We start from the raw sequence: 13472 nt of genomic DNA, 5'->3' as shown, positions 1-13472 counted from the left end.
GAAACTAATACAATTAACTGGATCTCTTTCTTTTTTCTCTTCCATTATCCCTCTCACCGCCTAAAAGAAAACTTGTATTTTTATTGTTCAATCAGTGAATGCCAAAGACTTAGCCATCTGTTTCAATTTTTTTAAAATAGAAAAAGACCTTGAGTCATTTCAGTCTGAACCTCTGGGAATGTATCCAAGAGAGAGGAGAAATGTATCATACCTGATTTTCACTCTGCTCCTTTGCAATCCCAACCTGAATTAAAGAAACCATAAGATAAGCTGCAAAAGTGAGGAATCTATAAATTATTAAATATCAACAAAGAACATTCTTTTGAAGCTTGCAAATATGTATCACCCTAAAGCAAGGTCTATTTCTGACCAGCATCAGGTAGATTTGTTTGCTAAGTTCTAATAATGTTTTGGCTTTTGTTCCCAGTTTCCCTGAAGCTTAACATTGTAGAAGATGTTCTTTGTTGTGAGGTTTATTCTTAGCACGTATGACATCTGGGTTCATGTTTGCACATGCTTGTTTGTTTAAGAATATGCTTTCATTCATACAATCAGCATTTATTGAACCCTTACTTTAAGGAAACAAACATAAATGGTACGCTTTCTAGCTTGGTAGTATTCTGGTTAACTACTGCTTTACAAGGAACCTCCTTAAAGTGCTATGCGGTATGAATCTTGCTCACAGATTCTGTGGATCAGGAGTTCAGAGAGGGTTTGGTGAGGATATTGTGGCTCTCCTTCACAGTGTCTCTGGCCTCAGCTGGCAAAACTCAAGGCTGGGGTGACCAGATGGCTGAGAGCTGACATCATTTGAAGGTATAATTGGCAGTCGTATTTCTGGCAGTAGATTCACTTGGTGGGCTGGGACAGCAACCGGGGCTGTTGATCAGTGTTCATGTGGCCTCTTCATGCGCTTGTGCTTCCTCACTGCATGGTGGCCATGTAGTAGTCGAACTTACTATGTGATTCCAAAGGAGGATGTGTTAGCTGTAAGAAAGTTGTGTAATCTTTTCTGACTTTTTCTCAGAAGTTAGACGGAATAACTCCATTGCGTTGTCTTGGTTACATGTAACTTACAAGCCCAGCTAGAGTCCAAGGAAAAAGACCTAGATCCTATTTTTTAATAGAAGGTGTGTCAGGTCACACTGTAGAATAATGGGTATAATAGGAGATACTGTCATGGCCATCTTTGGAAAATGCAAGCAGCCACAAGTAGCTTATAGTTTGGAAGAAAAGTTAGGCATGTAAATGAATAAATTCAAGAAACAGTTATAGGGCTATTAAAACAAAGGGCTTGTTGAGTACAGCAAAATGCCTGGTCAGTCGTATCAGGAGAAAATTAGGTCAGAACAAGGTTAAAAGAGGAGGTGCCTCTAAGTTGGTAAGTGATAGTGGTACACCTCTTGGTGGAAGTTGTTGAATATTGAGATTTTAAGGAGTGACTTACATAAAACACCCTTCTATTAGTAACATATATACAGTACTTAAAACATGTTGTATGCTAAAGAAAAAAAAAATACCCTAAAACCAGAAAGCCACTGTATTCTCCATTGCCTCTCAAAATCCCTTTGCCAGTTGGGGGTTGAGCTTGAGATAAGATAAGAACCCCTGAAAGGTTGTGAGCTCCCTGTGGTTGGAGTGAGCAAAGGGCAGGATTAGAAATTACAATGTAATTTTTGCTAGGCCACACCATCACAACAGAAACCTTCTATCCTTGACCTGGATAGAAGCTCCTGAAGCTGTGATGGGCCGCGAGGAGAATGCTGCTCAGACAGGACTTACCTGTCCTCTCTCAGGCACATCACTAGTCTCACAGAGGAGATGTGTCCCAGGGATCACCCAACCCAAGTTACTATAAGCTTGGTGTGTTTTCTCTCCTCCCCACGTCTTGGGACTTGATAAAATTATGGATTTGTTGAGGCTTCAGGGGTTGTTTCCTTAGGGATTCAAACATTTACTGACGTTATTTAAGGCTAAGGTCATCCCTGCAGCTCTGAAGTAGCACAAAGGCAATAAGAGACTGTCCAATGTTCCTAGAGAGGAGAGAGAGGCAGAGAATGTATGCATGAACGTCCCCCAAAGCAAACTGGGAAAACTTTTCCATGTTTTATTTATTTTGTGTTATTAAAGGAGCATCACCATGCCACCCGTGCTGAGCCAGAGCTTCTAATTCAGGGGAAATGAAATTCCAACCCAGTGTGTGCTTAACTTTCCCAGCACAGTAAATCCACTTCTCTTTTTGTCTCTGTCGCATGTCCCACTTGGTAGTGAAGAGATGTACAGTACAGTGATGAAGTCTGTCAGTGGGAAACCACTCTGGCAATTTCGGAGTGATGTCTGAAGAAATGAATTGAGCAGGCTTGCCTGGGGTGGAGACACAAGACAGTCCACGCTTTTATAGTCACTGCTGGGTTTGCAATTTGTTGTGTGTTGCCTATCTCTGCAGATTCTTTTCTGTTCCAACACATAAAGAAAATCATGCCTAGTCAGATGTTCCCGGCTTATCACTCCATATCAACCCAGAAGCAACACAGGTTTTCAATTTCTCAATTTGCAAGTGCAATTGAAAATTGGCAGAGGTTGCTATATAGGGATGAAATGAACAGTGGTGCAGTGTGGCCTCTACTGATAGAGATAGCATCCATGAGGTTGTGGGGCAGGAGTGGAATAAAGGATCTGGGAATCATCTCGCCCATATTTGATTGCTGGAAGCTCCAGCAAGCCATGTTATGCTCTTCCTTTCTGTATGTGGGCTAGCTCTCTTTTGCTTCTGAGCATTTGCCCATGTTATTTGCCTCTATTTAGTATTCTCTCTAGTTCCTCCTATTATATCCTATCTTCTTCCAGGTTTCTGCTTCATCTTTCTTCCTTTTTTTAATTTTAGAGACAGGGTCTCATCCTGTCACCCAATCTGAGTGCAGTGGCATGATCATAGCTCACTGCAGCCTCAAACTCCTGGACTCAAGCCTTTTACCTCAGCTTCCCTATTAGCTGGGACTACAGGCATGTGCCACCACACCTGGCTAGCTTTATTTACTGTGTTGTATGTATGCATGTATATATGTTTATAGAGATGGGGTCTCGGTGTGTTGTTTAGGCTGGTCTCAAACTCCTGGGCTCAAGGGTTCCTCCAGCCTCAGCCTCACAAGTAGGTGAAATTACAGGTGTAAGCCACCACGGCCTGCCTTCCTCTTCATCTTTCCAACTTTAGCTTGCCCCGTTTCCGTTTTGATGTCACCTTTAACTGGATGCCTTCCTTTCTCTGTTGATATGTGATTCGACCCCTCCTTCACTGGGCTTCTTTAATCCCTGAGCTTATTTTCAACACAGTCTTCTCATGTGGTATTATAATTTCCTTTTTTTCTGATTCAGTTCCCTCATGAGATTAAAAGGTATGTGAGAGCAGGAAACCAATTTTTTTCTCTGCTCTTCTGTTTCTGTCCACCTAATGCAATAACTACCACATTGTGGATGCTCAAAAAATCATGAATCAATAAGGTAAGAAAATATAAGTTAGATCCTTTATCCCACTTCTGCATCCCCCCTCACAGATACTATCTCTATTTGTAATGGCCAGTCTATACCACTGTTCATTTTATCCCCACAGAAACCTGTGTCAACTTTCAATTGCACTTATAAATAGAGGCGTTGAAACATTATAGGTAAATTGAAGTAACAGGTAAATAGGTGATTAAAGTTCAAATGGATCAATCAAATAATGGAAAGGGAATAAGGTTTTATACCAACCAGATTTAAAAACAGAAAATGTAATGTGTATTAATTAGCTCAGGCTGCTGTAACAAAATGCCATAGAGCAGCTGGCTTAAACAACATTTATTTCTCACAGTTCTGGATCTGGAAAGTCCAAGATCATGGTGGCAGCAGGTTCTGTTTCTGGTGAGGGTTCTCTTACTGGCTTGCAGATGGCTGTCTGCTCATTGTATCTTCACACGTTGGAGAGAGAGAAACAAGCTCATTGGTGTCTTTTTTTTTTTTTTTTTAGAAGTAAGGGCACTAATCCCATTATGGGAACCCAATCCTCATGACCGCATATAAAACTAATTACCTCCCAAAGGCCTCTTTTCCAAATATTATCACACTAGGGTTTAGGGCTTCAAAACAGGAATTTTGTGGGGATGCAATTCAGTCCATAGCACAGTGACAGTAACAATGAGATCTTGGTGAAAGTGTTACATACACTTAGAAGACAGCAATGTTACAATAGTAGGATATTTTTAGAAAGAACTACATGAATTTGAATTAAAAACTCTGTAATATTCATACCAATTGACTCTATAATCCTACTTCTGGGAATATAAGCTAAGAAAATAGTCTTAAAGAAGGAAAAAACTGCATACATGAAGAGTCTTCATTTTAGCATTGTTTACAATACTGAGAGGTTGGAAACAATTGGAACAGTACAGGAATGGTTACATAGATGACAATATCATGGACTATAATACTATATTATGCAGCCATTAAAATGATAGATTTGAGGCTTATTTTGCAACATAGAAATAATATTTATTGTGTAATTTTAGGCTGAACAATCAAATTATACCTATACTATGGTTTAAATTATATAAAATTATGTTTTTGAGTGGACGAGTTCTGAACAGGAATAAATGGAAATAGCTGTACTTACTGACATGGTTGGATTTTGTGCAATTTTAACATTCTTTTAGCTTTTTTAGTGCTATGATGCATGACTTTAAGATAATGTTTTAAAAGAAAGATCCTGAAGAAGCTGTTGAGAACTGAGTCGTAAGCCTGATAGATTCTTCTTTCAAAACATCTTCCTGGGATTTGTTTGAGACAATCTTGGCTAATGGATACAGAAATCTCCTTTCGCTCCTCTCAACATGGCAACCTCAAGATTAAATGAAAAGGACCTAGAATATGGGTAGTAGTCACGTGGTTTGTGAATACAATACTGAGTGACTGGGACCCGTTAGAAGACTATTGCCTACAGTGGGTGACTGTATGACCTATCAAAGATTAGAGATTCAGACATTCTCTTCCTTAATCCATTGAGAAATTCACAGGAGAGAGTGCTGCACCCTGTAAATGAGGCAACAACAGCATTTGTAGAGGCAAAATGTGCGGTTAACAAAATACAAACAATTAAACGCATGTCTCATTGACCTAGCTTTGTCTGCGTTCTGGGACTGTTCTCTTTGCTGCAGTGACTTTAGTTCTGGTCAGAAGTACTTCATCCACAGGAAATTGAACAAAAGAATAGTTTCTTCTCTAACTCTCTTCTCCCTGTTTTTATATTAAAGGTATTTTTCTGATCAGCAAGTGATCTTATGAAAGAATGTAATAGGAGATCAAGGAAGTCTAATTTTAGTCTCTCTCTCTGGGAGACTCCCTGTGTGATCTGGGGGCATATAGCTGAAGTTTTCTGTTTTCCAATCTTCATGTTTTAACCTGTTTTAATAACTTTGCAAGATTTCTATCCACAAATAACTCCATAAAGAAGAAAGGAGACCACAGGAAGCCTGGTGAGCTCGGGGGAAGAAGAATGCCATGGAATCTGTAGTCCTGCAGATCTGGGCACCAGGGTGGTCTGCACATTTTTGCTGATCTCTAACCTGGACTGCATCCATGCTCTCTAAACATATTTAACTCATTAAATTAAGTTTGGTTTTTGGCCATCACTTCAAATTCAGCACAATCATTTTCCAGGCCTCTACCCTCGCCAAAAAAAATCACAATCAGTTCCTTCTCCAACATTCTGTCTACTGAGGACACTTAAGCCCACAAAGTCATTGTCTCATTTTGCTTTCTGATCGCTACCTTCCGGCAGCATCTGACATCATTTTCTGAAATGTATGTGGCCTCTTTTCCCCTTCCACCATTTTTACCCTACTGGAGGTCATGTCACTTCTCCCCAGAAATTCTGTAAGAGACCCTACAGTCTGTGTTTTCCTCTCTTCAACCCACAGTGATATACATTTCCTTAATGCTTATTTTGTCCTGGTTGTCTGCTGATATTAAAAACTCTGTTCACTTTTCACTTTTTTTTTTTTTTTTTGAGATGGAGTTTTGCTCTTGTCACCCAGGCTGGAGTGCAGTGGCATGATCTTGGCTCACAGCGACCAGTGCTTGCTGGGTTCAAGCAATTCTCATGCCTCAGCCTCCTGAGTAACTGAGATTACAGGTGCCCACCACCACACCCGGCTAATTTTTATATTTTTAGTAGAGATGGGGTTTCACCATGTTGGCCAGGCTGGTCTTGAACTCCTGACCTCAGATAATCTGCCCACCTCGGCCTCCCAAAATGCTGCGATTACAGGTGTGAGCCACTGCACCCGGCCACTTGCTATTTTCTCTTGCATCGGGTCTCATTTTCTCTCCCTGACTCCTAAGAACCTCTTCGGCTCCTTTACCCCAGGCTTTTCCCAATCAGCCACATCCTGCTCCCCAGTGAGTGCAGCACCACTTCTCTTTGCAAAGTGTTTCCAGCTCTCTCCCTCATAACTTTTTGGTCTGGTCCAATGCAGTGTCCCCAGACTGCCTCTCAGGTCTGAACTGCTTTCTTTGCCAACATTTTCCTTCCATGCTGCTGGTTCTGGAGACTCAGGTGCTGTTTTTTTCATCTTTTAAGAACAGCACCCTCTCTCTGGGAAGTAAAAAGTTAGACAGTGTTTTCAGAGGCGTGCTCCCTGATCCATCACTTCCCTGTCTGTGATTATTTCTTTGTTATGATTTCTGAAAGCGCTGCATGCAAACCTACCTCTTTGGTTGTGCAGATAAGAGTCATAAAATCAACTCTGATGACAACTTGGAAAAATTAATCTTCTTTATTTCATCTATAACTCCTGCAATTTTCCTCTCTAGCCTCCACCTTGCAGAATAGGAAGAAAAAAATTAATTCTTTTCAGTCTAAGGTGGTCTAGAAAAGCAACAGTGCCGGGACTGCAGCTTCTTGACCAAGCTTGCCACCCTGTTAGTACGGCTAGGAATCTCATTGTTGCAGGGGCAATTTAGAGAAAATGGGGACAAGAAGCAGAGGGTCCTGCTGCTCCCTCCACACACCCCATCCTCATGTTCTGACGTGTCTGTGCCTTTCAAGCCTAAGTCCAGAAAGTGGAAACACGAAGACACCAGTGGTCACCCTGCTTATCTCCTCATTTCCCTTCCTCTTCGCTATCCCTTTGCCATTCAGTGGCCTCATGTGGGAAACTTTGCTCCCTTTTTTGGACACTTATGCCTTTGATGGACATCCAGCATCTTTGAGCAGCATTGCCTCTTCATTTCCCTGCCCACCCCCACCCCCACATTTCCCACCTTTTGTCCTCAAAAGTAGAAGCTAGAATTCAGTTTTCTAGTCTCCCTTGCATCTAAGGCGGCGGCCAGTGACATAGGCTCAGTTATTAGAGGCACCATGAGTGTGAAACCTGGATCTGGAAGACAGGTGTGGAGAAGGAGGTGCTGTCTGCCATGGTTTCCTGGTGAGTACGGGGGACACAGCAGAGAGCCGCTGAGTCACAGAGGTTCTGGTGTATTTGCTGGCTCTTCTGCTCCCTGGCAGCAGGATCACTCTTAATGTGCCTTCTGTTGGTATGATTTACAAGTTGTTCGTGGAGATGCTGCTTCTGAGCCTGATTCTCTGGCTTGTTGGAAAATTTCATAAACTAGCTAATAATATTCTTTAATAATTCTGCTTTAAGTGGCCAGAGCATTTTCACTTTAAATACTAGTATAGACCAGGCACGGTGGCTCACGCCTATAATCCCAGCACTTTGGGAGGCTGAGGTGGGTGGATCACAAGGTCAAGAGATCGAGACCAGCCTGGCAAACATGATGAAACCCCGTCTCTACTAAAAACACAAAAATGAGCTGGGTGTGGTGGCACACACTTGTAGTCCTAGCTACTGGGGAGGCTGAGGCAGGAGAATCCCTTGAACCCAGGAGGTGAGGTTTTAGTGAGCCAAGATCACGCCACTACACTCCAGCCTGGCAGTAGATCGAGACTCCATCTAAAAAGAAAAGAAAAGAAAAGAACAAGCAAACAAACAAAAACTAACATAATACCCTTTCATCCTCACACACGCACTGATTTTCTCGCCTGGATCGCTATTATATAAAATGTATGGGCCTATTTTGATCCTTGGTATATGCTGACTGGAAGTTTACAAATACCTGTTTTTCAAGTTTAGTCTTGCTCAGGGAGTTAGGTTCCCATTATTCCATGTAAATGTAAATCATTACTCCAGAGTAGTTTGGAGGTAGAAGGTTGCAAGGGAAAAATATTTGAGAATAATATAAACATGCATCAATTGAATATTTAAGAGCACATGACCCCATTAAATACGCTTTCTGGGAAGATTATGTTTATCCTTTTCTTCAGGAAGACCCCATTTCTCTGAGAATTTTCTGAAAAATTCAATGGCATGGGCAATTCACATCCCAGAGTCCAAAGGATCATTGCATGTTTGAGGAATGCCAGACTGGGTGAAAGACTTCTTCCTTTGGGACGTTTCTTTGCTTGTGCATCCCTGCTCTATGTCCTTCCGGATTGCTGCATTTCTGCTTCTGCTGGTCCTCTCCCTAGGAGATCCTAGCCACCGCCCATGATGATGCTTCCCAAACCACTCACCCTTCACGGTGATAGTTTAGTGCCACATTTCTTGCAATTTCTCTTGATGACTCTAATTTCCAATGAATTCTCTCCTGTTAACACTGGTTTAGCATTCAGAATAAGTGTCACACAGTTTAGCACTTAATCATTGCGATAGGTATTACACTTTGGCAGAAATAAACCTTAAGAGAGAGTATTCTAAGAAATGTAGTTTCTCCAGTTTCACCCAAATAGCATTCAGAATCTTGATTATTATAGATAAAAGGAGTCAATTCAGTCTTGTGTCATATAATAACAATAGCATGAGGGAATTTGTTTCTTCTTAGAACTCTAGATTTGTGTATTTCCTTTTGGATGTCTAATAGGCATCTTAACACAGTATGTCCAAAACTGAAATACTTTTTCCCCAAAATCTGCTTCTCATGTGATCTCCATAAATGGAAACTTAGTCCTTTTTAGTAGCTCTGGCCAAAAGTCTTGGCCTTGGCCAGGTGTGGTGGCTAATGTAATCCTAGCATTTTGGGAAGTTGGAGCAGGAGGATTGCTTGAGCCCAGGAATTTGAGGTTGCAGTGAACTGCGATTGAACCATTGCACTCCAGCTTGGGTGACAGAGCAAGGCCCTGTCTCAAAATAAATAAAAAAAAGTCTTGGACATATCCTTTCTGTTTCTCTCCCAAATATATTTAATCCACTTGTGTGAATGTCATAGGCTCAACCTTTAACTGTATCTAAAGTTAAAGGTTTAGACTGTAACAAACACTTATTGCCAGCTTGAACATACCTTTTCTGTTTGAAAGGATATCCTTTCATATCCTTTCTGTCCATAAAAGCCTTGGATGTATCCTTTCTGTTTCTCTCCCAAATATATTTAATCCACTTGTGAATGTCATAGGCTCAAGCTTTAACTGTATCTAAAGTACAATCACTTATTGCCAGCTTCAGAGCTACCATCATCTCTCCTCCAGATTATTGCGGTTGCCTCCTATGAGAATAGTTCTGGTGCATCTGACACTTCCCATTCTGCTCCTGCCCTCTGCCCTGAGCCACAACACAGTCTCAACACAGTCCTCAAAATAAAACTTTCAGACTTTATGCCATATCATGGAACTCCTCTCTTCAAAAGCATCAGTTGGCTTCCCATGTCACTCAGTAAAAGTAAAATTTTCTCCAATAGCTGAGGAGATCTTGCATGAGGACACTAGTGGCTACCTTCCTGAGCTTCCCTCTCACTCTCTCCTGCCTCAGTGTTCCAACCATGTTAGCATCTCTGCTGCCCCTCGGCTAAAGAAAACCTGATGATACTTCAGAGTGTTTACTTTTTTTTTTTTTTTTTTTTTTTTGAGATGGAGTTTCGCTCTTGTTACCCAGGATGGATTGCAATGGCGCAATCTCGGCTCACCGCAACCTCCGCCTCCTGGGCTCAGGCAATTCTCCTGCCTCAGCCTCCTGAGTAGCTGGGATTACAGGCACGCACCACCACGCCCAGCTAGTGTTTTGTATTTTTAGTAGAGACGGGGTTTCACCATGTTGACCAGGATGGTCTCGATCTCTCGACCTCATGATCCACTCGCCTCGGCCTCCCAAAGTGCTGGGATTACAGGCTTGAGCCACCGCGCCCGGCCCAGAGTGTTTACTTTTGCTTGTTCTTTTATTTGGAATGCTTCCTCTCCACATTTCCAAATAACTAATTTTTTCCTTCCTTTGGGTTTTGCTCTATTATTACCATTTCAGTGAGACCTTCTCAAACCAACCTATCTAACCAGAAGCCTATTTACCTTTCACTGGTCCTCTGTCTTCTAATTTTCTCCATGGCACTTCTCACTGTCTGCCATGCTATAGAAATGCTGGGTTATTTGTTTTCTTTGTCTGTCTCCTCTCATTAGAATGTAAGCTCCATGAGAGCAGAGATGAAAATAGAGCCTGGGGAACAATAGGAACTGAATTAATAGTTCTTAAATGAATGAATTCATAAAGAAACAAAAGGATAGGGCCAAGTATTATTTGAGAATAGATGAACCTGCATGTTTCTATAAGAAAAAAATCATTGCATTTTCTACATAGTTAACTTTGCCATAAATTTTTAAGAAATCTATAAAAGCTAAAGTGTGTAATTTTAATAACAACTTCCTTTTGTAAAGTATCTGTTCATATCCTTCGCCCATTTTTGAATGGGCTTGTTTGTTTTTTTCTTGTAGATCTGCTTTAGTTCTTTGTAAATTCTGGATATCAGCCCCTTGTCAGATGGGTAGACTGCAAAAATTTTTTCCCATTCTGTTGGTTGCCGATTCACTCTACTGACTGTTTCTTTTGCCGTGCAGAAGCTGTGGAGTTTGATTAGGTCCCATTTGTCTATTTTGGCTTTTGTTGCCCTTGCTTTTGGAGTTTTGGTCATGAAGTCCTTGCCTACACCTATGTCCTGAATGGTTTTGCCTAGATTTTCTTCTAGGGTTTTTATGGTGTTAGGTCTGATGTTTAAGTCTTTAATCCGTCTGGAGTTAATTTTGGTGTAAGGTGTCAGGAAGGGGTCCTGTTTCTGCTTTCTGCACATGGCTAGCCAGTTTTCCCAACACCATTTGTTAAACAGGGAGTCCTTTCCCCATTGCTTGTTTTTGTCAGGTTTGTCGAAGATCAGATGGTTGTGGGTATGTTGTATTTCCTGTGAGGCCTCTGTTCTGTTCCATTGGTCTATATCTCTGTTTCGGTACCAGTACCATGCTGTTTTGATTACTGTAGCCTTGTAGTATAGTTCGAAGTCCAGTAGTGTGATGCCTCCTGCTTTGTTCTTTTTGCTTAGAATTGACTTGGCTATGCGGGCTCTCTTTTGGTTCCATATGAAGTTTAAGGTGTTTTTTTCCAGTTCTGTGAAGAAGGTCATTGGTAGCTTGATGGGAATAGCATTGAATCTGTAAATTACTTTGGGCAGTATGGCCATTTTCACGATGTTGATTCTTCCTAACCATGAACATGGAATGTTTCTCCATCTGTTTGTATCCTCTCTTATTTCGTTGAGCAATGGCTTGTAGTTCTCCTTGAAGAGGTCCTTTACGTTCCTTGTTAGTTGTATTCCTAGGTATTTTATTCTCTTTGAGCAATTGTGAATGGCAGTTCATTCTTGATTTGGCGCTCTTGAAGTCTATTACTGGTGTATAGGAATGCTTGTGATTTTTGCACGTTGATTTTGTATCCTGAGACTTTGCTGAAGTTGTTTATCAGTTTCAGGAGACTTTGGGCTGAGATGATGGGGTCTTCCAGATATACAATCATGTCATCTGCAAATAGAGACAATTTGATTTCCTCCTTTCCAATTTGGATACCCTTTATTTCTTTTTCTTGCCTGATTGCTCTAGCTAGAACTTCCAGTACTATATTGAATAGGAGTGGTGAGAGAGGGCATCCTTGTCTAGTGCCAGATTTCAGAGGGAATGCTTCCAGTTTTTGCCCATTCAGTATGATATTGGCTGTTGGTTTGTCGTAAATAGCTTTTATTGTTTTGAGATACGTTCCGTCAATACCTAGTTTATTGAGGGTTTTTAGCATAAAGGGTTGTCGAATTTTGTCAAAAGACTTCTCTGCATCAATTGAGATAATCATGTGGTTTTTGTCTTTGGTTCTGTTTATGTGGTGAATTACGTTTATGGACTTGAGTATGTTGAACCAGCCTTGCATCCCTGGGATGAATCCTACTTGATCATGGTGGATGAGCTTTTTGATATGCTGTTGCAATCTGCTTGCCAGACATACAGGAGGCCAACAAACATATGAAAAAATGCTCATCATCACTGGTCATCAGAGAAATGCAAATCAAAACCACATTGAGATACCATCTCACACCAGTTAGAATGGCGATCATTAAAAAATCTGGAAACAACAGATGCTGGAGAGGATGTGGAGAAATAGGAACACTTTTACACTGTTGGTGGGAATGTAAATTAATTCAACCATTGTGGAAGACAGTGTGGCGATTCCTCAAGGACCTAAAAATAGAAATCCCATTTGACCCAGCAATCCCATTACTGGGTATATAGCCAAAGGATTATAAATCATTCTACTATAAGGACATGTGCACACGAATGTTCATTGCAGCACTGTTTACAATAGCAAAGACCTGGAACCAACCCAAATGCCCAACGATGATAGACTGGATAGGGAAAATGTGGTACATATACACCATGGAATATTACGCAGCCATCAAAAACGATGAGTTCACGTCCTTTGTAGGGACACGGATGAACCTGGAAACCATCATTCTCAGCAAACTGACACAAGAGCAGAAAATCAAACACCGTATATTCTCACTCATAGGCAGGTGTTGAACAATGAGAACACATGGACACAGGGAGGGGAACACTACACACTGGGTTCCGTTGAGGGGAAATGGAGTTGGGACGGGGGGTGGGGAGGTGGGAAGAGATAGAATGGGGGAAATGACAGATACAGGTGAGGGGATGGAAGACAGCAAACCACACTGCCATGTGTGTACCTATGCAACAATCTTGCATGTTCTTCACATGTACCCCAAAACCTAAAATGCAATTAAAAAAAAACACACACACAACTTCTAGTCTCTCTGCACTAAGCATATTAACTTAAGAATCTTTCTTTCTTTTGTTCTTTGAGATGGAGCACTCTGTCACCCAGGCTGGAGTGCAATTGTGTGATCGTAGCTCACTGTAACCTCCATCTCCTGAGTTCAAGCAATTCTCCTGCCTCAGCTTCCTGAGTAGCTAGGATTATAGGCACCTGCCATCATGCCTTGCTAATTTTTGTATTTTTGTAGAGATGGAGTTTCACCATGTTGGCCAGGCTGGTAATGAACTCCTGACTTCAGGTGATCTACCTGCCTTGGCCTCTCAAAGCGCTGGGATTATAAGCATGAGCCACTCT

At 41.4% G+C, this 13472-nt stretch overlaps 1 long non-coding RNA gene across 1 annotated transcript; it reads right to left on the bottom strand.

The window, feature by feature from the left end:
• Nucleotides 1-2092: 2092 nt before the first annotated feature.
• On the bottom strand, nt 2093-4908 carry LOC101042489 (uncharacterized). Its single transcript, XR_165977.2, has 2 exons — nt 4646-4908; nt 2093-2364 (listed from the first exon to the last, which is right to left on the bottom strand). It is a non-coding gene; the product is annotated as an uncharacterized LOC101042489 (long non-coding RNA).
• Between the last annotated feature and the right edge of the window lie 8564 nt (nt 4909-13472).

This window comes from Saimiri boliviensis, chromosome 14, assembly GCF_048565385.1.
Source record: "Saimiri boliviensis isolate mSaiBol1 chromosome 14, mSaiBol1.pri, whole genome shotgun sequence".
Taxonomy (NCBI): domain Eukaryota; kingdom Metazoa; phylum Chordata; class Mammalia; order Primates; family Cebidae; genus Saimiri; species Saimiri boliviensis.
This window is presented reverse-complemented; position numbering and strand designations above follow the sequence as displayed.